The 25871-nt window shown below is 40.4% G+C and overlaps 1 protein-coding gene and 1 long non-coding RNA gene across 14 annotated transcripts in view; one reads left to right on the forward strand and one right to left on the reverse strand.

The window, feature by feature from the left end:
• fam49bb (family with sequence similarity 49 member Bb) overlaps positions 1-25871 on the reverse strand; it is a 227028-nt gene that overhangs the window by 192391 nt on the left and 8766 nt on the right. Inside the window, exon 1 of one of the 13 annotated variants that reach the window (XM_041190322.1) lies at positions 2158-2379. The exons of 8 other annotated variants lie outside the window; for them this stretch is intronic. The gene's annotated coding sequence lies outside the window, so the exon portion shown is untranslated. Of the gene's footprint in view, positions 1-2157; positions 2380-25871 lie in introns of those variants that run through there. 4 more of the 13 variants (XM_041190332.1, XM_041190342.1, XM_041190331.1 and 1 more) reach the window with 4 other exon arrangements.
• The window catches only part of LOC121279255, a 31316-nt gene continuing 7754 nt past the window's right edge, over positions 2310-25871 (forward strand). The window contains exons 1-3 of the long non-coding RNA XR_005943345.1: positions 2310-2322; positions 10254-10293; positions 17083-17178. This is a non-coding gene — a long non-coding RNA (uncharacterized LOC121279255). The remainder of the gene's footprint in view (positions 2323-10253; positions 10294-17082; positions 17179-25871) is intronic.

Genomic DNA, 25871 nt, shown 5'->3' on the forward strand with positions numbered 1-25871 from the left:
AGAGAAATTACAGAAGTAGGATTTCAGTGCCAGGGCTGAGCAGAATATTGGGAGAAATTTGACTTGGTAGGCTAGGGGAAACAGCAAACATAGCTGAAATGTAAGTCCCAAACTTGGAGGCAAAGGTGTGAAAAACATTGGAGGTGAGGATAGATGGACTAGGAAATTTGTCATTGGGAAGAGAAGCTGAGGATTATTTTTGCATTCCAGGGTGATCCTGGAGTAGTGAACAGTTTTGGGAGAGAAGAGCAGGATGTTCTATTCCTTTTGTGTGATCCAGCCAGATCTTGCGCTGAATAGCTAAACCAGTTACACCCCCATAAACGTTCAAGTCTGGGTTCCTTGGATTTAAGAGAGTGAAGATGCGAGCTGTACCAGTTGAAAAGTTCAGAGGTTGAAATGAGGCTGTGATTGAGCAGATCCGAAGCTGCAGAAATATTGTGATGAATGGAAAACCAAAGGTTCCTTGGGAATTTGAAATTGCCATTTTGCGGACGTGAGAATACTGATTTTTCCGAAAAGGGCATTACTCGTCCTAAAATACAGAGCCAGTGGATGCAGAGCTTCCCTCCCTCTCAGCCCATACAACCTTACTCTTGGGCAATCCCTTCTCCATCTCACCACAGGCAAATCCCTCTCCCGCTCTTCCCTAATGGGTATGATCTCAGTCACACCCATCTCTTTCTCCCCCCAACTCTCCTTCTTGCCCATTCCTGACAGGCTCCCTCACTCCTCTCTACCGTATAGGCAGCATCATACTCAACTGTTACACCTCATTCCCTCCCTTCCCACCATCCCACCCACACCCGACACTGGTCGGATTCCTCTCTCTTCAACTCTAGCTCTTCCACTGGCACCTTGGGTAGGGCATCCTTGCCACTCCTCCGCCTCCTGGGAGCAGAGACCCTCCCTCAATAAAGCACATGGGAGCAGGGTCGCTCTTTCCCCAACCACCCCCCCCCCCCCCCCCCCCCCCCCCCCCCAAGGGCAGGGTCCCTCTCCCCAACCACCACCCCCAGGGCCGGGTCCCTCTCTCCCCAACCCCACCCCCACCCAAGCAGGGTCCCTCTCTCCCCAACCCCTACCCCTTCCCCAAGGGCAGGGTCCCTCTCTCCACAACCCCTCCCCTCTCCCCCCAAGGGCAGGGTCCCTCTCTCTCCAACCCCTCCTCCCCCTCCCCCCAAGGGCAGGGTCCCTCTCTCCCACCAACTCCCCCAAGGGCAGGGTCCCTCTCTCCCACCAACTCCCCCAAGGGCAGGGTCCCTCTCTCCCACCAACTCCCCCAAGGGCAGGGTCCCTCTCTCCCACCAACTCCCCCAAGGGCAGGGTCCCTCTCTCCCACCAACTCCCCCAAGGGCAGGGTCCCTCTCTCCCCAGCACCCCCCCCCAACCCCACCAAGGGCAGGGTCCCTCTCTCCCCAACCCCCCCTCCCCCTCCTCCCCCAAGGGCAGGGTCCCTCTCTCCCCAACCCCCCCTTCCCCCCACCCCAACCCCTCCTCCCCCCCTCCCCAACCCCTCCTCCCCCCCCTCCCCTCCCCTCCTCCCCCCCTCCCCCCCCCTCTCCCCAACCCCTCCTCCCCCCCTCTCCCCAACCCCTCCTCCCCCCTTCCCCCCCCCCCACCCCCCCCCCCCCCCCCCCCCCCCCCTCCAAAGGCAGGGTCCCTCTCTCCCCAAGTCCTGCAGGGGCCGGGTCCCTCTCCCCCCATCCCCTAAGGCTGGGTCCTTTCCTCGACTACCATTCCCCGCGCTCCTCCTCTCCAAAGGAGCTGGGGTCCCGCTCTCTAGTTCACCCGCCACCACCCCCCTCCCCCCCCCCCCCCCCCCCCCCCCCCCCCCCCCCACAAAAGGCAGAAGTGGGCACAAAGAGCGAAGGCGCTGCCCGCGGGGCTGATTTAACCAGGAAGTGTTCAGAAATGCAGCCGCAGCCGATTGGTGTTTGCAAGTCACCTTGTGCCCGAGCTCCCCGGTGATGATGGAGGCCGGCACGCTGAGCCGGAATCAGCCCAGCGGTTCTGATGTTCATCGCTGCCCGTGAAGCCGAGACCAGGCCGCGCCTCACCAGCCAGACGGCTGGTCAATCAATCCCTTCCCTCCCCCTCGCCGCTACCCCCCCCGCCACCCCGCCCCCCCGCGGCGTACAGCCACGCGCCTCTCACCTGCGGCCCCCGAACTCTCTCAGAGCGAGAGCCTCATGCCCCCGCCGCGAGCCACTGCCCTTCGACCTCACCAACCGTCCCGGCTCGAGCTCCTCAGTTTAAAAGCCGCTCGGGCTCGCGCTCCCTCCGCACCAAACGGCTCCAGGGCACGGCCGCGCCCTTCAGGTACAACATGCCACCGCGCCGTCCTAGTGACCGTCAAACACCGCCATGCCACCACTTGCCTGCTGCTGCTGCTGCGCACTCAGTCGCTCCATATATGCAGGCCTCGCTTGTGCCGATCACATACAGATAACCAAGACATGCCCACCTGCCATATGCCTGCTCCACACTGTCCTAGCGCCAGGTCCGTCCAACTTCTCTTTCTTGCTCGTCAGTTGTACCTTTAATTACTTGCACGTTTCACCACTTGCACTTCTTCGCACCCACCTTGGAGTGGGATCATGCCGTGCCCACTGGTTCGCCTCACGCATTTCATGACCAGTGGGCACTGGATGATATACTATTGACATACTGATCATCAGACAATTCCGTTTTATACACGCACTATTTTAGTTTGTCTTGCACCATTTGTTTTAGTGGTGCCCTCGTTGTAGAAGGGGATATTTGTCCATGACATAGGATTTACAACACAAGTAGAAGCTTCTGCCCCACTGATCTATGAATGCTCTACAGGGACCTCCTCCCAAACACTTTCATCTAACCTGATCAACATATCTTTCTGTTCCGAAGAAAAGTCATATTCAACTCTAAAGGTCAACTCTGTTTCTTTTCCCGCAGATGCTTACCAAACATGTTGAGTTTTTCCAGCACTTCATTTTTATTTCGGATTTCCAGCATCTGCGGTATTTTGCTTTTATCAACATATCTTTATTCCTTTCTCCCTTATCTAGTTTCCCTTTAAAAACATCTATGCTATTAGACTACTTCGAGTTCCACATTCTACCCACTCGGGGTGAAGTAACTTATGGTTATTTTGTGGCAATGTGGGGGACCGGATACCACTATTAGTTCAAGATATAGGCTCAACTAGTCCATGCCGTTTGAGCATTCAACAGTTATCCAAGATATCGCAAACCACTCTTCTGCCTATCACTGAGGTCTTGAGGATAGCACTCAATTTTGGTTTAGCCTGGTAGTTTGAGTTCCTAGTGCAGCCCTGATCAACACACTCGGAAGAGTTTTAAAATAACCTTGTTGTCATCTACCTGGAGTCCTGTCATCCAGCATCTGCCAACCTACTTATCTTGAATCCTATTCTTTCAAACCTATTTTTGGCTTATTCAAAATGCTGTGATCCCTTCCCAGAGCCTCACTGCTCTGCCATGACCTGTTAATATTAGGGTTCCAAGCCATCTTAACACAATTTGTTCCCAGGCAACATTTGACATTCTTCATTTGTCAGTCCAGCTCTGCACAGTCAATTTTGAGCAATAATAACTGAGAGAACCAGCCAGTACATTCTGTGGGGAATACCTTATAGTCACAAATGTGTGTGGAGCTGGAGGTCTGACAATGGAGAATGGACCGGGGCAGATTCTCATCCTGCCAAGCGCATAAATGCTGACAGATAGTAGGACTCTTCTGACCCCCAATTGTTTCTGGAATTCTTGACCTTCTTCTACATCAGAATAAGAGTAGACCATTTAGCCCCTGGAACCTGTTCTGCCATTCAATGAGACCATGGCTGATTTCAGACCTTACCTTGGCCCCATATCCTTTAATACCTTCAGTTAACAAAAATCTAAATCCAATTTAAAATTAACAGTTGACCTAGCAACAACTGCCATTTGCAGAAGAGAATTCCAAACTTTTACCACCTTTTGCATTTAGATTGTTTCCTAATGTCACTTTTGAAAGGACTGTGTCTAAATTTTAGGCTATATTCCCTTGTCTCAAATTCTTCAATCAGCAGCAATAGCTCCTATCTACCTTACTAATTCCCCTTAATATTTTGAAAACTTCAATCAAATCACCCCTTAGTCTTCTAAATTCCAGGGAATGCAACCCGTTTTTGTAATTACTTTTCATTCTTGAACCCCTAGAGCCCTGGTATCCAGATTATTCGTATTATTAGTCCAATCTATCTAGCCTGATGTCAGAAATAGCTCATCTCCTGGGTTTGGGATATTAGAGATTTTTACATTTAATTAACTTCCTTGTGAAAACCATTTCAAACTGAGACGACAAACATTTACCCTCACCCAGGCCTCTGTTCTGATAAATTTATGGTGCTCACAGGCCCTTTCCCTGCTCACCATGCCAGACACAGAATCTCCAGTGGTTCTAGATTTTGTGACACCCTGCATATCTCCCAGTTGGCAAGTTGCTCCTCATGTTCTTTGACCCCAGGACCTCTCCCCTACCCTGCAGCCAGTGCTGATATGCCTAGAACAAACTTAACCATGCTGACAGACTAATAATGCATTGCACGATAGAAAGGCAGACAACCCTAAAGCACCAATTTAAAAGCATTGGCAGCAAAGATCGGCAACCCATAAAAAGTAAGGGGATCTCAGCACCAGCTAAAGAAGCAGCAGCAGACACCATATAGGAAGAAAAAAAATCAAAGAACACATAGACAACACAGAGTAGGGAGTGGCAGAACTCAATGATTTAGAGATAAGTGCTTAATTTATCATTTATCTGAAGTATTCAGAGAATAATATCCTTCAGGTAAAGAAATAGACCTTAGAGCTAAATAGCCTAAATATATCCAAGGGAAACAAATAAACTAAACAGGAGAAACCAACATTAAAAGAATTCAATTTGCATTAAATATCTATTATACAGAAACAATTAATCAATAAAGAGTAATTACCAATTAATCTGAAATGAAACTAATCCACCATTAATACTAGACCTCAACTGATTCTATTAGATACAGAAATAAATTACCACCAACAAATAAATAAATTAAAATTAGAAATGGTGACATAGGCAGTGTGCTGGGATGGGTATTTGTGGTCATTTATGGACAGCAAGACTGTCTCAGAAAGACTACAACTGCAGGAAATGTTGCTGGCTTGAAGATTCTCAGGCATCAAGTTGTTGGGCTGGAGTGCAAGTTAGATTCACTCCAACACATAAGGGATGGGGAAAGATATCTGGATAGTTTTTCACCTCAAGAGAAAAGCACAGATGCATGAAGAGGATAGTGCCACTATTAGTCAGCAGGGTAGGAGGAATCGAGGGGAGATAGAGAAAAAGGTCCTGCAGTTACTGATCATACTGAAAAGATACAATGTATTTGTGACCTTGTTAGAATGCTAACCAAGGCACCATAGAGTAGGAGGCAGTCCAAAGTTGGGGGCAAGTAAGAGAAAGTATAACAAGAAGATTATAGTTACAGAGGATTCAATAATTATGAGGAAGAGATAGCATATTCTGCAAACACAACTGAGAGGCCCAGAAGGTGCGTAGCCCACCAAGGGTGAAGGATATGAAGGAACAGTTATAGAGGAACTTGAAAGGGGAAGTGGAAGATCCAGTTGTCAGGATCCATGTCAGGTCCAGTGACACAGGGGAGCCCAGTTAAGGGAGCATTGGAAGCTAGGAACTGAATCAAAAAGCAAAGCCCCACTAGTGATGATCTTGGGATTACTACAACACGCTAATTGTCATTGGGAAAAGCAGATCAGGAGATGAATGCATTACTCAAAGAATGAGATAGAAAGAAGAGGTACCATTTCATGGGACACTTGACACCAATACCGGAACAGAAAGGAGCTGTGCCACTGGGATGGACTCCATCTGAACTGGAATGGGACCAGAGTCTTAACAGAAAGGATGAATACAGATAGATAAAACTTTAAACTAGTGTTGGACAGAGATGTATTTGAAATATATGAGGCTGAAGCCAAAAGATTAAAAAGATGGGAGTACAGGTCAGACCAAGGTGAGGGATAAAGGTAATAAACAGTCAGAGAATAGTTAAAGTTGTAGAACATAAGTATAAAATAGCAGTTCAAAAAGCAAGAGAAATGATTAATAAAAACAAAACAAATGTGTACAACATCCAAAACAAAATGGGGGAACTGGAGACAATAATTCATAGTGAGAACTCTGATGTAGATAACTGAAAAATGGTTACATAATGAACAGGACTAGTAGCTAATGCTACAGCCTGCAATATTTAGAAAGGATAGTGAAGGTGGCTGCACTAATTACAGTTAGCATAATGCCAGTATGTAAAAGGGACACAATTAACATTAAGATAGAAACAGAAACCATATGAATTGCGATAAAGAATCGATTATACCAATTGGGATACTTTACAAACTGCCTAATAACAGAACAGAAATAAAGGAAGAATTATGTAAGCAAATCCATGAAATGATTAAATGATATAAAATAATCATGGTGATTTCAACCACTTCCAAATAAACCGGCATGAAAAGATAGGGAAAGGGGAAAATAAAGTGCAGTTTTTAGTGTGTACATGACTCTTCTTTTACCCAAAATATAAGAAGCCCAGCAAGGGAGAAATCATTGCTGGGCCTAATAATGGAAAATGAGCTACAGCAGTTAAGAGAAGTAAGCACAGGGGAACACCTAAGTATTTGCGATCATAGCATAATAAACTTTAGGATAATGATTGTATTACTTATGTCTTTCTCAGTACTTATGTCTTTCTCAAATACTAAAAAATAGATCGGACAAAAGCTAATTTTATGGGGATGAGAATGGGTTGAGTGATGATAAACTGAAAAAATATTGATATACCAGTGGGGAAAAGAAAACAAAACAGCAGTGGAAAATATTTTTTTTTAAAAGGTGATTAAGAGTTCAAGAGAAAGATATTCCACTAAAAACAAGTCAACTATGAATCACTTGTCTCTTTACTGAAGAGGGCACTCAGTAGAGTACATATTGCGCCATGCTGTGTTAACTCAACGTTATTACTATTACGCAGTTCTTTCTGGAGGCTATTCCCTGCCTGGTTAGTGCTCTCTAACTACAAAGCTTAAAAAATAAATATTTTTATTAAGAGCTTCCATTTCACCAAGGAAGCTTCAGGCCAATCGACATCTAACAACCTGCTCTGAAAGTTCTGCTCACATTTTGAAAGCTATGACAAATTCCAACACAATAGCTGAGACAATCCATAACATTTTAAAACAATCAACAACGGTCTAAATAAAATAGCCCACAACATACTAAAAAAAAGTTAATTCGCCCCATCTCCCAGTGTTAACAGATCCTTTAAAAAATTCCAGGATCCATATCTGCATCTTTGCCAAAAACTAAACAGTTCTACCTCAGGCAATACCCTATCTGTGCACCAAGTTTTGTTGATATCTGTCAATTAGGTTTTGAGAAACATTGTTTACAACCAGACTAACAAATAGGGATGAAAACATTATCTCCATCCACCTACAATGCTAGAGGTAACAGGGGCAAAATTGAAACTCAAGAAATAAACATACGCTAACAACATAGACAATAAAGGAGAGAAAGATGAAAGGGAAAATGAAGAGAAATACATTTTAAAATTACAAATTAAATTTGTAGGTAATATAAAGGAGAAATAACATATTACAAAGACACCTAAATAACAGAAGAAAAATCAGGAGGACAAGGGATATACTGTATGAGATAAACTCAAAGAAAAATAGTATAAATATGGAATAATTAATTTTCTGACTAAGAGAGTGGGCTTAAATTAGAAGAGTTCAAAAAAGGTACAAAATTTAATACAGAAAGGAGGGATATAATTAATAAATTAGTCAAACCAAGAGAGGAAAGACACCTGATTTGGATGGAAGCACCACACATGATAAAAGAAGCTCAGGAAGAAATAGCAGAAGATACATATTCAATAGAAAAGTAAATAGTCCCAGAGGATTGGGAAAAAACTAGTATCATGCCTATATTTTAATAAGTGAAAAAGAACAAAATCAAGGGATCTATAAACCAGTTAGCTTAACTGCAATGGTAGGAAAGGTATTGGAATCTTTACTCAAAGATAAAATAGAAAAATATCTAGAAACCAAAAACAGAATAAAGATCAGTCAACACAGATTTCAAAATGAAGGTCATGCTTGGTCAATTATATTGAATTCTTTGAAGAAGTAACAGAAAGAGTAGGTATGGCCAATGTAGTAGCTGGAATATACTTTATCAAAGGCCTTTGATCAAGTACCATATTGGTGGTCTCATGATGAAGGTTAGAGGATAAGTAGTAGAATGGATAGCAAACTGGCTTCAAAACAGAAAAGAGAGTATAGGTATTAAAAAGGTATGTAGCCAGACTGGTGGAAGGTAGGAAAAGAATCACAGAATTATACAGTACAAGAGGAAGTCATTCTGCAGACTGAGCCAGTGCTGGCTCTTTAAAGCAGCTATTAAATTAGCTCCACTCCCCAGCCCTTTTTTCCACAGCTTTGCAAATTGTTCTCTTCTAATTCCACTTTGAAAGTTATTATTGAATCTGCTTCCATCAGCCTGTGATATTCCACAGGCATTGGTGTTGGGCCACTGTTGTGTTCACAAATCATAGAAATAATTTGGACTCAAGAATCAGAAGTACAATTTCAAAATTTGGGTATGCCACCAAATGGGGATAGACCGCAAAGAAATACAGGAAGATGTTAATAAACTTGTAGAATTGTCATATAAATGGCAAATGAATTTCACCATAGATAAATATGAAGTGGCACATTTTGGGAGGAGAAATAAGGAGGTCACATCTGGAAAATAAGAGTTTAAATAGAATAGAGGAATAAAGGAATCAAGGAGTGCAGATTCACAAATCATTATTAGTAGCAACACAGGTTAACAAGGCCATAAAAATGCAAACCAAGCACTGGGATACATTTCCAGAGGAATAAAATTGAAAAGCAGAGAAGTTATGATAAGCCTGTACAGAACCTTGGTTGGTGTACAGTGCACAGTTCTCGTATGTGTATTACATTAAAGATACAGAGGCACTGGAAAAGATGAAAGAAAAAAATTATAAGTATCATTCCAGAGCTAAGAAGTGAAACGATCAGAAAGATTGTGCATACTGGAGCTCTCTTCCCCAGAAAAGAGAAGGCTGAGGATTAGCCTAATAGAGGGCTTTAAAATTATGAAAGGGTTAATAGGATCAATATAGGAAAGAAGTTTCCACTAGTGGGGAAGTCTAAAACCAAGGATCATAAATATGAGAGTCACTAATAAATCCAATAAGAATTCAAGAGAAACTTCTTTACCCAAAAAATGGTTAGAATATGGAAATTGCTACCACCTGGAGCAGTTTAAGCAAATAACAGATGCATATAAGGGAAAGCTAAATACGTACATGATGGAGAAAGGAATAGAAAAATATGCTGACAGCATTTGTTGAAGTAGGATGGGAGGAAATTTGTTGGAGCATAAACATAGACCAGTGGGGACAAAGAGTCTGTTTCTGGGCTATATATTTGATGGAAAATACCAAAACAACACTTCCTCTGATTTTCCATAAGAAATACCATAAAAGATATATCTAGAATACCTTTTAATCATGCATCAGAGATGTACATGTGTAATTTTCACCTAAGTTATATTCTTAAAACAACAAAATAAAAAAAACACATCAACGGTCAGCAAAATTTATCAATCAAGCAAGAAGAGGGAAAAGGCTGCACCAATCAAATTACTCAAAAAGCCTAAATCCTTTTGATCACAATATATTGGAAGACTATAACTGTGGGAAATAACAAAAAAAAACATTTAAAAAAGAACCAATCAAAACCATACAAAATAGCTTTTCATGCATCTTGTTTTTGCTATTTTCTCCCAACCAGCTTAAGCACTCAGATTGAAAAAGTTTCTTGTAAAATAAAAATGTCACAATAATATGATTAACTATCTATAAAATGGCCTTTGAGTACCTTGATATTCTAACTCAGAGGACTGAACCTCTCTCAAAAGCCTAATTTGCACTGTTATTTTTCTCAAAATTTCCTGCCAGCTGAAGACATTAACAAGTACACACATGCTTGTAATTCTCAATGTTGAAAACAGAGTGCAACCGACTGAGTGAAGACTTGGAGTTTGGTGAGAGCGGAGTTCGGTGAAGGGGGAAAAGGGGTTGATCGTTTCTTCTTTTTATTTTTTTCACTTCATAGAAGTTGGTTCTTGCTCCACTACAGGGAAAGGAGATAGCTGGTGAGTATCTGATTTGAAACAGTAAATAATTTGGTGGTAGGGTTAATAAAATATATAAGAAAGCAACATAAATAAGTGATTAATATAACTAAGTAATTATTTAAAACACATCAAGGATGGCAGGACGATGTGTCAAGACTGCAGCATGTGGGATCACCTGGATAACATTGTGATCCAGGGCAAACACTTCTGCAGTAAGTGTATGCAGCTTGAGGAACTTCGGCTCAGAGTCATTAAGCTGGAGGCTGAGCTGCAGACTCTGCAACACATCAGGAAGGGGGAAAGTTACCTGGATTCTTTATACTAAGAGGCAGTCACATAACTTAGGATAGGGTCTTCTGATTTGGTCGGTGGTCTGGGACAGAAGGGTGTGACTGCGAGTGAGGCAGATAAGGGAACCCAGAGGGCAGGGGTGCTGGAGTGTGAGCCTCTGCAATTATCTAATAGGTCTGAGGTTCTCTCAGTTTGTTTGGAAGAGAATGGGGGCTGCAGGGTGGATGAGCAAACTGACCGTGGCACCTTGGTACAGGAAGCCATCCAAGTGGGGAGAGCAAAAAGAAATGTAGTGGTAGTAGAATACAGTATAGTGAGGGCGATTCACGCTGTTCTCTGTCGCAAAGAGCAAGAGTCCAGGAGGCTTTGTTGCCAACCCGATGCCAAGTTCAGGACACCTGTTCAGGGCCAGAGAGGAACTTGCAGCGGGAGGGGGAGGATCCAGTAGGCGCGGTCCATGTAGGTACCAATGACATAGGCAGGATGAGGAAGGAGGCTCTGCAGTCAGTATGACAAGCTAAGCAGCAAATTAAGAAGCAGAACCTCAAAGGTGATCATTTTTGGATTAATACCTGAGCCATGTGCAAATTGGAGTAGGTCAAATAAGATTAGAGAAATTAATGCGTGGTTCAAAGACTGGTGTGGGAGAAGTGGGTTCCCATTTGTGGGCCACCAGCACCAGTTTTGGGGAGAGTGGGATCTGTACCATTGAGACAGTCTACATCTGAACCATGCTGGGGCTGGTGTCCTTGTGAGCTGCCTAACTAGGAAGTAGAGAGGGTTTTAAACTAAACAGTGGAGGCAAGGGATCAAATTTGGAAAGATGTGGTAAATCAAAGAGTAGAGTCAAGGCAAGGGAGACAGGTATTAATATGGGAAATGATAAACAGACTGTGACAGGAAAGGACAAAGAATACAAATCTAAGAGTAAATCAGCAGATAAGGCTAGACACCACAAAAATACTAAAAGGACAAAACTAAAGGCTCTGTATCTAAACGCATGTAGCATTCAAAACAAAACAGATAAACTGATAGCGCAAATAGAAATAAATCAGTTTGATCTGATAGCCATTACAGAGACATGGCTACAGAGTGACATAGATTGGGACATAACTATTGAAAGGTATGTGACATTTAGAAAGGACAGAAAGTTAGGAAAAGGTGGAGGGGTGGCCCTGTTAATTAATGATGGTATTAGCACATTACAGAGGGATGACCTAAGTTCAGGAAACCAGGATGTCAAAGCGGCTTGGGTTGAGATGAGGAATGATAAAGAAGTCACCTGTGGGAGTTGTGTACAGGCCCCCTAATTTTAACTACACAGTAGGACAGAGTATAAAAGAAGAGATAGTCGGAGCTTGCCAGAAATGCACAGTAATAATCATGGGGGATTTTAATCTACATATAGACTGGAAATATCAGATGGGCAAAGGCAACATAGATGAGGAGTTCATTGAATGTTTTCGGGATAGTTTCTTAGAACAGCACGTTCTGGAGCCAACCAGAGAGCAGGCTATACTAGACCTGGTATTGAGCAGCGAGATAGGATTAATTGATAAGCTCACAATGAAGGCACCCCTAGGTAGCAGCGATCATAATATGATGGAACTTTACATTCATTTTGAGGGTGCAATGAATGCTTTAGTATTCTAGTATTCTACTACTTTAAACTTAATTAAGGGCAATTATGAGGGCATGAAAGCAGAGCTAGCTAAAGTGAACTGGCATATCAGGTTAAGGGATAATGTCAATAGAAGTGGCAGACATTTAAAGGGATATTTCAGAATACATGGAATATATACATTCCAATGGGAAAGAAAAATCTCAAGGGGAGGGCCCATCATCCGTGGTTAACTAAAAAAGTTAAAGACAGTATCAAACTTAAAGAAAAAGCACATAATTACACAAAGACGGATGGCAGGTCAGAAGATTGGAAAGAATATAAAGAGCAAAGAAAGACAAAAAGATTAATAAGGAGCGAAAAATTAGAGTATGAGAGAAAGCTAGCTAGCAATATAAAGACCGTAGTAAGAGTTTCTATGGATATTTAAATAAGAAAAGTTAACAAAGTGAGCATTGGTCCTATGGAGAGTGCGTCTGGGGAATTGATAATGGAAAGTAGGGAGAAGGTGGAAGAATTAAACAGGTATTTTGCTTCGGTCTTCACAATAGAGGACATAAGTAACATCCCGGAAATAGCTGTAAATCAGGAGGGAGGAACTCAGGATAATTACGATCGCCAGACAAGTGGTATTGAGCAAATTGTTGGGGCTATGGGCTGACAAATCTCCAGGTCCATATGGACTTCATCCTAAGCTCTTGAAAGAAGTGGTGAATGAGACAGTTGATACACTGGTTTTAATTTTCCAAAGTTCCCTAGATTCGGGGAAGGTTCCATTGGATTGAAAAATAGCAAATTTAACTCCTTTATTCAAAAAGGGAGGGAGACAAAAAGCAGGAAACTATAGGCCAGTTAGCCAAATATCTGTCATAGGGAAAATGTTAGAAGCTATTATTAAAGATGTTATAGCAGGGCACTTAGAAAAATTCAAAGCAATCAGGCAGAGTCAACATGGTTTTGTAAAAGGAAAATCACGTTTAACCTATTTATTGGAGTTCCTTGAAGAAGTCACATGTGCTGTGGATAAAGGGGAACCACTGGATGTACTGTACTTAGATTTCCAGAAGGCATTTGATAAAGTGCCACATCAAAGGTTATTGCAGAAAATAAAAGCTCTTGGTGTGGGGGTAACATATTGGCATGGATAGAAGATTGGCTAACTAAGAAGAAGCAGAGAGTTTGCATAAATGAGTCTTTTTCTGGTTGGCAGATGTGATGAGTGGTGTGCCACAGGGATCAATGCTGGGGTCTTAATTTTTTTTTAAGTTTATATAAATGACTTGGATGAAGGGAGTGAAGGAATGGTTGCTAAATTTGCTGACGACACAAAGATTGGTAGGAAAGTAAATTATGAAAAGGATGTAAGGAGGCTACAAAGTGACATAGATAGGTTAAGTGAGTGGTCAAATATCTGGCTAATGGAGTATAATGTGGGCAAAGTGAAATCATTCACTTTGGCAGGAAGAATAAAAAAGCTTTTTATCTAAATGATGAGAGATTGAGAAGCTCTCAGATTCAGAGGGATCTGGGTGTCCTAGTGCATGAATCACAAAAGGTTAGTATGCAGGTACAGCAGGTAATTAGGAAAGCTAATAGAGTATTATCACTTAATGTGAGGGGAATTGATTGCAAAAGTGGGAAGGCTATGCTTCAATTATACATGGCATTGGTGAGACCACATCTGGATTATTGTGTACAGTGCTGGTCTCCTTATTTAAAGAAAGATATAAATGCGTCAGAAGCAGTTCAGAGAAGGTTTACAAGAGTAATGTCAGTAATGGGTGGGTTGTCATATGAGGAAAGGTTGGACAGGTTAGGCTTTAATCCACTGGAATTTAGAAGAATAAGAGGGGACTTAATTGAAATTTTTAAGATCCTGAGGGGTCTTGACAGGGTGGACGGGGAGAGGGTGTTTCCTCTTGTAGGAGAATCTAGAACTAAGGGTCACTGCTTAAAACAAGGGGGGTGCTCATTTAAGACAGAGGTGAGGAGAAATTTTTTCTCTGAGGGCTGTGAGTCTTTGGAACTCTCCTCCTCAAAAGGTGGTGGAAGCAGATTCTTTGAATATTTTTAAGGCAGAGCTAGATAGATTCTTGATTAACAAGGGACTGAAAGGTTATTGGGGGTAGGCAGGTTGAGGTTACAATCATATCACCTGTGAGCTTATTGAATGGTGGAGCAGACTCAAGGGGCCGAGTGGTCAACTCCTGCAACTAATTCATTTGTTAGTATGTTGTAATCTGAGCAAGTGCAAAACAGGATTTTAGAATTTTACGCTATTAACTGATTAATTTCATGAGAGATATCCTGGCTCAGAACGAAAGGATGTGGTTATGTGTGATTGTAGCATCTTTATTTAAACGAAGAATTTGAAAATAATTTTTTTCACAAAAAAGAAGTGTCCTTGTAACAGCATTTATGTTTGCTTGTTTTTCCAAATGATTTGAAAACAAGCTGGAAGATGAATTTAAGAAATCTTTTTGACTAATGATCAAATGTGTGTTTTTTTCCTCGAGATGGAGACACAGGAGGCAAATAAAATGCCAGTATTTTGTTTAAACTGAGAATTTAAAATGAGCTTTTCTACAGAAATATTTAATTAAGCAGCTGAGTTTGTTACTTATCTACCAAACTGCAGTGGACAAAATGCTATTTATTTTACAGGACTGAGGTCTTGCAAACTTCTTTCCAAAGTCTTTCGCTGTGGTAGCGCAGGGTGCACCCACTTCCACATCCCAGCCCCTAGGAAATGTGGCCAAAGGAAAAGAAAGTTGTTTGAAAGACAAAAAATAGAATTAAGGTCAAGGGTACTGTTCACAGCTGAAAATGATGTATATGACTTGGACTTGGATGTAGATAGCACAATACATAATGAAATTAGCAATGGACATAAAATTAGGGGGTTTGGCACAGAGATGGACTACAAAAATAACTTCAGGAGGATATGGATAAATTAATGGAATGGGTAAATGGGTGGCAGCTGCAATTTAATGCCAAGCAGTGAGAGTGTTAATACATTCTGGGAGGAAAAACAAGGAATATACACCTAAAAGACATTGAAGGCTACGAATGAACAGACAGACCTAGGTGTTCATAAACATAATTCCTTGAAATAGCAGATAGGTAAAGACAAAAGAAACCAATACCAATTTATGGTTTTATAAATACAGACATAGAGCACAAGAGGAAAGAGATAAGAAAATTTGTACAAGGAAATGGTCAAGCCATAACAAAAACAGAATTACCTGGAAAAACTCAGCAGGTCTGGCAGCATCGGCGGAGAAGAAAAGAGTTGACGTTTCGAAACGTCAACTCTTTTCTTCTCCGCCAATGCTGCCAGACCTGCTGAGTTTTTCCAGGTAATTCTGTTTTTGTTTTGGATTTCCAGCATCCGCAGTTTTTTTGTTTTTATTAATGGTCAAGCCATAGTTAGACTACTGTGTACAGTTTGGGTTATTCCATTACAGAAGGACATTAAAGTTATTCGCCAAGATGATAACTGGAAGAAGAAACTGTGGTTATCAGGAAAGACTTCATATATTGTGCTAATTTTCACTGGAGCAGAGGAGATTTAATCAAGGTTATTACAACTATAAAGGACTTCGATAAAACAAAGAAAGAAAGATTGTTCTCTATGATTACAGAGTCATTAATGAGAGATCATCAATTTACAATTATCACCGAGTGAGGAAGTAGGAGAAATTTCTGTAAGGAGAGAATTATTGGAACATGGAATACTTTGACACATGGTACAGCTGAGGCAGACACCAATGCCTCTTTTAAAGAATAAGTGGGTATATATTTAAAGCGGAGGAAAATATGGTTGAGATCAGGACAGGATTTGGGCCTAGCAAAGATCTGGCATATTGACAAGACATGTTTAATCAAATGGTCATCTATTTAGTAAACATCTATGGTTTTAACTGAGGAACACCTTGCATGGTGTCGCTCACAGTGAGATGAGCTGTTATACTGTTATTATGGACTGGGGCTGGGATGTGGAAGTGGGTGCATAGTGCACTACCTCAGTGAAAGACTTTGGAAAGAAGTTTGCAGACTTCAATCTAGTATTAATGAGTCATTACAAAAACAGAAACAAACAGAAATACCTGGAAAAACTCAGCAAGTCTGGCAGCATCGGCAGAGAAGAGCACAGTTGACGTTTCGAGTCCTCATGACCCTTCAACAGAACTGATGCTGCCAGACCTGCTGAGTTTTTCCAGATACTTCTGTTTCTGTTTTTGTTTTGGATTTCCAGCATACACAGTTATTTGCTTTTATCTCTGTATTTTATATATATTGATGAGTCAATATCTGTTTTTTATTGGTTCTTTGTAAAATAAATGGTATTTTCTCCACTGCAGTGTGATGGATAAATAATACATGGAGCTGCTTTATTAAATACTTCTGTAGAAAATCAGTGGTCCACAGAAACTCAACGAGTTGGGCACTCTCACAATTTGTCAGCCACGATTCAGTGGTAGCACTCTCGTCTTGGGATCAAAAGATCATGGTTCCAGGCACCACTCTGATGGGGCTTGGAACTGATATGCCTGTGCTGTTCTGCAGGGGATGCTATCTTTTGGATAAAACATTAAACTGAGGTCCCTTCTTCCCTCTTAGATGGACAGAAAAGGAACTAATGGCACTGTTCAAAAAAGTGCATGGGAGTTGTCCTGGTATACTGGCCAACATTTGTCCCTCAAACAACTAACATCACTAAATCAGTTTAATTATCACTTGTCTCATCACACTTTGTTGGATCTTGCCATGCATAAATTGGCTACCTGTTTCCCTATGTTTCAACAATGATCACACCTCAAAAGTAATCAATCAGCTGTAAAGCCCTGAGGTCGTGAAAGCACTATATAAATGCAAGTTCTTTCTTTTACCAGACAATTTTTAAGAGCAGACCTCCAAGCCATGTAACAGCCATGAAAGGTCCATGCTGCAAGGAAACTTCAAAGGAAAGGGATAAAAATAACAACCAGGTTAGTCCCTGCTTGTTTGTATTGTAACATTTAGTTGTGTAAAAAATTGAAACCATGAAACCTGTTTACTTTATAAAAACCATGTAAGCTAATTCCTAAATTCTGAATGACAGTAAATAGACATATATTCAGCATATACTGCTCAACCACAAGATTTTAGTGCGGCCATTGCCTCACATGAGATTAAAAACAAATTCATCATCCTTATTTGAATTCCTCATTGTTGATTCAGCATCTACAAGTTGCTATGCAACAAATATAGTTGTCACATGCATGCTGTATGTTCCTTTTCTCAGAAATGCAAATTTGTTATGGAACTCTCACACCACCAATATTCAAACCTGACATATCGGGAGACTTCAGCATCTCTTTTTTAACTGATTAGTTTTTGCAATCATTCTTCAGTATACCAGTACAAATAAGAAAACCATGCAGTCATTCCTCAGTATACAAGTACAAATAAGAGAACCATGCAAGCAGAATTGCGCAAACACCATAAATTACAAATTATTATTGGTAATATTCATGCACAAGTGCATAATGCATTCATAGGACAATTTTTTGAAGCTGACCCTACATTTTATATTAGATGAAATTAGTAACAATAGTAGTTTCTGTAGACAACAAGATGACTTATCAAATCCCACACAATTCTCAGCACCAACAATTCCCATTTCCCCAAAGCTCTTAACGTTAAACCCTAACCTTAATATCTCCACAACCATCCCCTGCCAGCAATAATCTGATTCCTGCAGCTCTGCTGGGACTACAATGGATTAACAGTCTAACTGTGTCTTAGTTCTTACGTAGCTCTCAGCTTGTTGGGGGGGGGGGGGGGGGGGGGGGGGTGTTGGTGGTGGTCAAGAACTCAAGGAGCCTCTACATTCCATTAGACTGTGCTTCCCAGCTTTCTGCCTGCAACCTTCTTGCTATGAGGACTTTCCACATTGTATTTCACAGTCTACAGACTTTATGGTGGAAATTTTCAAGCTTTGTGTTTGTATACAACTTACATTATGCTTTCCTGCTTTATGTATACTACACTACACATTGTTGTCTGACCAAAAGTGTGAACAAGTCTCAATTAATGTTCAAATTCTGGCCTCTTAGAAAATTTATCTGAAAGACATTGCAGCCTTGCCTCCAACTAACTCTCTCTGTTGGAAGCTGCCTTACCATCGTTTGCCACCTCCACATCGCAACCCAGGCAGGATGTATAGCTTACTATAAAGAGAATTGTAAGTGTGAACCCATTTCCTGTAACTCTTGATGCAGTATGTCTCATGTCTAACAACTTTAAAGCAGCACAATCCTCCAAGGCTCTCAGTACAAACTATAAGTAGTTCTCAAACCCATGATACTATGATTTCATAGCCAGCAATTTTTGCTACTGTATGATGAAGATTCCAAAAAGTGCATAATACTTCTTTGCAGATCTGAATACTTACCAACGATCCTTTGAATCCAGAAATGCAACCTTTGAGAAAACATGATTTACATCAGAAAACTAAATTTCCCTAAGCTCATTCAAAGAGATTTCCTAAATTCAGAAGATTCCTCCAGCTAAGTGGCTGTACTAAAACATACAGGATCTCTGCAGATAGGTCAACTAGTGTATTCTAAACTATAATCACACAATGTGAATTCAAGTCATGCAAAATTAAATGATTGCAAAAATTGCAAAAAGCTAATTAAGGTCTTAATAGCCCTAATAACCAAGGTTAAGTCAAAGATGAATTTTGGCAATCCAATGTCCAAAATCATCTTCCAGTTATTGAAAGATTTCATAAAGGGCCTTCTGTTCTTCAGCAAGTTAGAGGGCCTCAATTCTTATTGCCCCAAGGAATATTTCTACTGACTCAGGGATTGCATATATACATTTTAAAGTAGTCCAGTTATCTCTAAGGATACTGCTACAAAGTCAAATTTCACTTCAGAGTGAAATCAATATGTGTTACTGAAAAATCACCACAATCTTCTGTTTGGAGCTACAGCAAAGGAGTTCTCAAGAATACTAATACAGGTTGCTAGATAACGGAGAGACCATTATAATTCATACAACTACCTTAGGGCATCTCCTAATGCTTTTATTTTATTCCTAGAGAAGTCATGTCCATATAATATTTTTAATACACAATGCTGGAAATTCTAAGCCATTGCTAGCACCAGCATCAATCTTAATATCAGCCCGAGTTTATTTAGCAGCAGATCCATTTCTAATTGGATTCATTCGTTCGTTGTCACCGTAGCCTTAGTGTGGCCAAAGGCATTGTCTTGCTTCTTCCCTGCCTTTCTTCAAGCCTCCCTCAGTCTAAGCCTCAGTGTTATCCACCCATCTGATCGTAGAATCCCCCAACATCAACATACAGGGGACCTCAAATTTCCAAAAACATACTGGACCAGTCACATAAAAACTGTAGCTACAACAGGTCAGAGGCCAGGTATTCTGTGGTGAGTGGCTCACCCCCTGACTTCTGACAAGGCACAAATCAGGAGTGTGATGGAATAATCCCCACTTGCCTGGATGAGAATAGCTCCAACAATACTTAAGAAGTTCAAAAGCATTTAGGACAAAGCAACCCATTTGACTGGAATCCCATCCACCACGTTAAACATTTAATCCCTCCAGCACCAGTGTACTATGGCAGTAGTTCCAGCTCCATGATACACTTCAGAAACTCACCAAGGCTTCTTCTTTAAAACCTATGATCTCTATCACCCAGAAGAACAAGGAAGCAGGTGCATGGGAACACCTCCAAGTTCCTTAAGTCACACGCCATCTTGAATTGTAAATATATCATTGTTGTTTGATCATTAATGTGCCAATATCCTGGAACTCCCTACCGAATGGAACTGTGGGAATAACTTCACCACATGGATTGCAGCAGTTCAAGAAAGGCTCACCACCACCTTCTCAAAAGGGCAATAAATGTTGTCCTTGCCAGCAAGGAATGAATTAATAAAAGCAACAAGGCATAGTGTCAATTCAGTCTCAATTATTATAGAAAGTCCTGGAGCTTGACTTTTCCGAGACATAAGGATCCTCCATTCTCTATGGTATCTACCTAGATATGTAGCAAATTATTAACAATTAGCAAAGTAAAGTACCTCTTTAGCAATCCTTTTTCCAACATTTTTTTAAAAAAGGAATGTGTATCTAACTCAGGTACTTCTGCTGTCTCTTAATCTTCTGACAGAATAAAGGCATTCACAAAGCCTTAATAAACTGAGAACCATCCCTTGAGACTCTTAAATAATGTTGAGACTTCTAGTTATGCTGCTATTATGGCAGAGAACCTCAGCATGCATCCAGTTCAGAAAGTAGAACTAATGCAATCTCTGGTATATGCTAATAAGCTAAGAAGTAACATTGTTAGTTCTGTCCCATGCACGATCATTGCCAGTCCAAATTGTTCCTGTCTGTTTTGAACTATTGTGCGAATCTTGTACAAAGCTAGGTTTTAAGTGGTTTGGGTTTTGCTTCTGAACAAAAAGTTCAGTATACATGGCCCATTCCTGAATTTGAGCACATTATCTAGGCTGACACTTAAGTACAGTACTAAAGGAACATCACATTATTGGAGGTGTCATTTTCTAGATGAGACGTTAAAGCAAGTACTGTCTGCTCATTCAGATGAATGTAAAAAAAAATCTATAGCCCTATTTCAATAATAAAACAGGAGTTCTCAGAGAACCTTGGCCAACATTCATCCTTCAACCAACAATAGACTGACCGTTAGGGTGGCTTTCCATTTAATATTTCAAAAGCTCACTGTCTCACACCGTTCACAACACCGTGCAGCCCAGCCAAAGGATGGCCTACTTATTTCGCAAGCACTTGCCAACGAATGTAATGATGAAACAGAAATGAATGATGGCGAAGTCAACCAATTAAAGGATTGGTGGCTCCAAAAGACCACCCTTTTGGCTAACGTCAGCTCACCCCCTCCTAATTTCCAGATCAGTGACTGTGCCTGTGAGAAAACGTCCTATCGGACCTTCCCTGCATCCTATTGACACCATCCTCAGCGTTTTCCTACTGTCTTATTGGTTAATACCTAAAATCAATCATTCAAAATAATTTCAAGGTCAGCGAGCGCCTAGGATAAAAGATCCTAGCGTTGTTCTCATCATACACATAGCCTGTCACATTCCACCATTTACCAATTCAAAATGCATAATGGTCAAAAGAATGTGATTTCATAGCAAAATGCAGAAAGGAAGAGCATCATGCAATCTGCACTTTGTACTGATTTGATTTCAATGCCAGCCACCAAGGAAAGAGATGTAAATCAGCACATTTTGTCAGAAAAGCACAAATTTAATGCTCCAAGTACAGATATATCATCACTGAACTTCTTTTTTACATTGCCTGCATTACCTCAAAATGATAGTGACTGCTGTTGAAGCACTAGCAAACTTATAGAAGTATTGACTGCAGCATAACATTTGATAAAGAAATCTACAGTGACTCCTCTATAGCAAAGACCTGATGTGTTGGAAAACAAACGTGAAAAAAATAAACAGGAATGTTCTAGTGCTATATTCTGTACAGAAACACTTAGATTGCATTAAAGCAAATTTCCTTTTTTTCTCTTTGGCAACTGATACATCAAACAAGGGTGCAGCAAAGTGTTTCCCCTTAGTTTTGAGATATTTCAATTTTGGGAAGGGGGTCCAGCATTTTCAGTTGTATTTCTATTGTAATAACCAAGAAACCTCAGAAGCAATCGCAGCAGAACTGTTATTCAAACACAGTGTCTTTGATCTCAGCCTAGGGAGCGTGTTCAGCTGACAACACAAGTAGTAATTACGGAAAGCACAATAGTGCTTACCAAAATCTGAAAGGTGATCAAAAGGGCAAGTTGCAGCCAACGGTTTGGCTCATCACCTTGTTGCATTGTGCAAAATAGTCTGTTAGAAACTTTGATGTTAACGCAGAAAACATAATTCTCAAGCTATACGCTCACTTGAGCATTTCTGTAAGCAGAACACAGCAATTGAGGGAGTACTGTGACTTTGTTGAAGTGGAGGAGTGTAATCTATTGAGGCAAGTTGTGACCTGGTGGCTTTCTCTGTTGCTGGCTACTGTCAGATTACTGAAATGCTGGAAACCTGAAGGTAGCTTGTAACAGTGTAGATGAGGAAGGTTGCCCCAAAATACTGTGGACTTGCTTCGTGAACGAGGGTTGCAGATAAAGTGGCTGAGCTTTACCTTCCGTTTCTCAGTAATGCTCTGAAACTTCAGTGGCCATATCGGAGCTTTAGAGGCTAAGTCATTCAGTATCCTCTCAGTGTATAAGCTGACGAGTGACAAATAGGAACCAGAAGAGAAGGATTTGGGACAGGTTTTTTGGATTTGCAGGGAATGGCAAATTGGCAGGAAAACGTGAAAGAGACTTTTTAAACCTTCTACAAAAGAGTCAAGACGTACTTGAGACACAAATATGAGTTGTCTGAAAACTAGCTTTCACAATAGAAATTGCAAGGGCTAATTTGCAAATGTTAAGTCCTTTTGAAGAATCTTGCGATGGTGTTCAAGCGTGCAATCTTTAAGGGATTGACATGGACGCACTGTATGAAGAATTTTGCATTATGGAAGGTGTTATGGCCTCTCCCGAGTTGAATCATTGCCAGACCAGTGAGGAGGTATCTGAAACTTTTCAGTAAAGCTCAGGGAAAAATATTCACAAACATGAAGAAAATCAGCTTCTATATATTCTCCATACTGTGAAGATATGTTCATACAGAATGTGTTTTCTCCATTGTTACAAACCCCATAGAGATCAATAACTTATAAAAAAGAAATTTGAACTTTAAAAAAATTTTTTTCATAAGGGTTGGGCATCGCTGGCTAGGCCAGCATTTATTACCCATCCCTAATTTCCCAACACCACCTTCTTAAGCCGCTGCAGTCTATATGGTGTAGGTACTCCCACAGTGCTCTTGGGAAGGGAGTTCCAGGATTTTGACCTAGCAAGTGAAGGAATGTTGATGTAGTTTCAAGTCAGAATGATGTGTGGCTTGGAGGGGAACAACTTTATCAATAAAGTAATTAATACAATTGCAGCAGTGTTCTATGCTCATTTTAATTAATTATATCAGCAGGCCAACCAAGCCTTAGCTTGCCCCACAGCAATTTTTGTGTAGGCACATGCACAGGGGTGAGTAGGCTGTGGCAGCATGGTTTATGTCTGGTATTTATGGCCTGTGTCAATGGCCATCCTATTAACTGGCCATTTATCTAATTGTGGTTTGTATGATTTTGCTGTGCACAATTTGGCTGTAAATTTACTGAATAACATTACGCTGCAAAAGCGATTAATTAACAATAAAGCACACTGGGACACTGAAAGGCACAATGTAAATTAGTTCTTTCACTATCATAACTCAATCCAAAACCTACAAATAAAAGTTAGTTACTAACCACAAAAATGCTTTCAAAAGTCATGAAAATTCTAAGCTGAGTCAGTTTTGATTTAAAATTTCCAACCAAGCTTTATTTTTGGGAAAAAAACATTACTATACCATAAGTTTAACACAACAGAAATATGCAAAAACTAATCTATTAACATAATACAAATAATCTTGGAACTGTCACAGCGGTGATGAAAGAAAAGGACTCGAAGAGACGATGTCATAGCTCGAAGCCTTGCTTCAGGATACATGACCTTCCTCTCTTTCCTTTCTGTTACATTTTAATTATTTAGTTTTATTATAAAACCAGAGGATAGAAATTGGAACTAGGCCATTTGCTATATTAGAATATAACTCTTTTAACCCTGGGAGCTGATCTAATTGGTTGTCACTTTTCTTAAGACTCTCAAGGATCAAAGAAAATGTCTTTATCAAAGCATCTCATTATTCCCACCTTAATATAGCTAAACATGTATTGATATTATAAAAAATGGTGCAATTGTGCACACTTGTCATGTGACCATCACATTTTAGCAACGATACAATTTGTAATTTAGGAAAGCAGTTAAAAACCTACTAGTCAAAAGAGCTTATTAATCAATGAAAGAAGAACGAAAAGGTGAACTAATCAAATCATTCAAAACACTTTAAATTTTCTCATCTGACATTTCTTTTTCATAGCTTAATATAGGTAAAATAAAATGAATCAACTTCATTGACCTGAAACATTAACTTTCTTTCACTTGCCGCTAATGCTGCCTAGCCTGTTGAGTATTTCCTGCATTTTCTATATAAACTACAAATAAAAGGTCATGAACATATCAAAATATTTTCTTAAAACTTATTTTACAATGACATGCTTAAATTTGGCAATGAAATTATTAGTGTTTTTGACTACTACCAAGAAGTTTTTACTTATTTAGGCTCTCAATCTTGCTTTCACTAACTCTCTTAGCATTTGAAATGTCACACTAAAATATCACCACATTATGGCTGGGATTTTTCAACCCCACTGTGGCGAGACCTGCCGTGGGCCAGCCAAAAGTCCATTGACTTTGTGGGACCGGAAGGTCCCAATGATGGGCAGGGCAATTTAATTGACTATGTTTACATCACCCTAAAATAATTATGCTCTAAAATACTTATGACTTTCAAATTATTTTAAGTGCATTATAAAACAATTTATAATGCACAGTTTATAAATCCTGAAAAATAAAAGAGCTAATTCTGTGATGGTGTGGATTGACTTACAAAACTTAAACAAACGTAGAAGACATATTTAAAGGTTAAGAACGGTGGTAAGGCTGGAAGGTTGTAGAAAGCGACAGATGACCAAGGAAATAATATGGAGAGTAAAGAAGGAGAATGTAAAGAACCTTGTTATCCTGTCAACAAATAACAGCAAATGTCTATTTTAAGTCCTTGAAAATAGAGAACATAGCAGAGCAGAGTTAGGTATTGCAATAATAGAGAATAAGGATATAAGGGAACAGCAATTTGAATATTTAGCTTTGGTCCTTATAATGGAAGAGAGAAAAATAATAAATATAAGGCACAGGGAAATTCAAGCCATTGTGGTAGATCTTTACAAGGCACTTCAGAAGGGGAATAGTGCACAGACGTGAATCCAGGGCAGAAAAATTGCAATAGATAAACTAATGGAAGCTAGACTAACATTCAGGTCCAGTTTTCACAAGGCTATTAAAAAATTAGATGATGAAAGGAGAGAATATTAGAATTTTTCAAAACTCACCATATTCTGAGAAAGCTGTTGGGGAATCAGATGATAGCAAATGCTGCACAATTATTCAAAGGAGGAAGAGCCAAAGTAGCTACAGAACACTGAGTTTAATGTCCGTAAAGGGAGAATTGTTAGAAACCATTATTAGGGATAGGTATGTGAGAACTTAAGACCTGATTTGGCAGGTGGGACCAAGATCTGGAAGTTCCGCCCCAGTTACAACAGATCCCATTTTCACCAATAGGGCAAAGGAGGTGGTGCATGGATCACACATCAGGAAATGCAAATTCAGTGCTGAGTACAAACAGGCCCCATTTTCACTGTAGTAAGGGCCTTAACCCATGGTGTGGGAATCACAAGTATTTATAGTATACATAAATGCTTTTGAAGGCTGGATAAAGTTTGTAAAAGGGTCACGATGTGAAGTTATTTAAATCGCCAACCTTTGAAAAAAAATTTTAAAAACAGGTTGCCTATGTCACTGAGAGTTGAAAAAACAGTTCTTGCAGTTACAATAACTGTTTGTTGACAAATC

This window comes from Carcharodon carcharias, chromosome 6 (genome assembly GCF_017639515.1).
Source record: "Carcharodon carcharias isolate sCarCar2 chromosome 6, sCarCar2.pri, whole genome shotgun sequence".
Lineage (NCBI taxonomy): Eukaryota > Metazoa > Chordata > Chondrichthyes > Lamniformes > Lamnidae > Carcharodon > Carcharodon carcharias.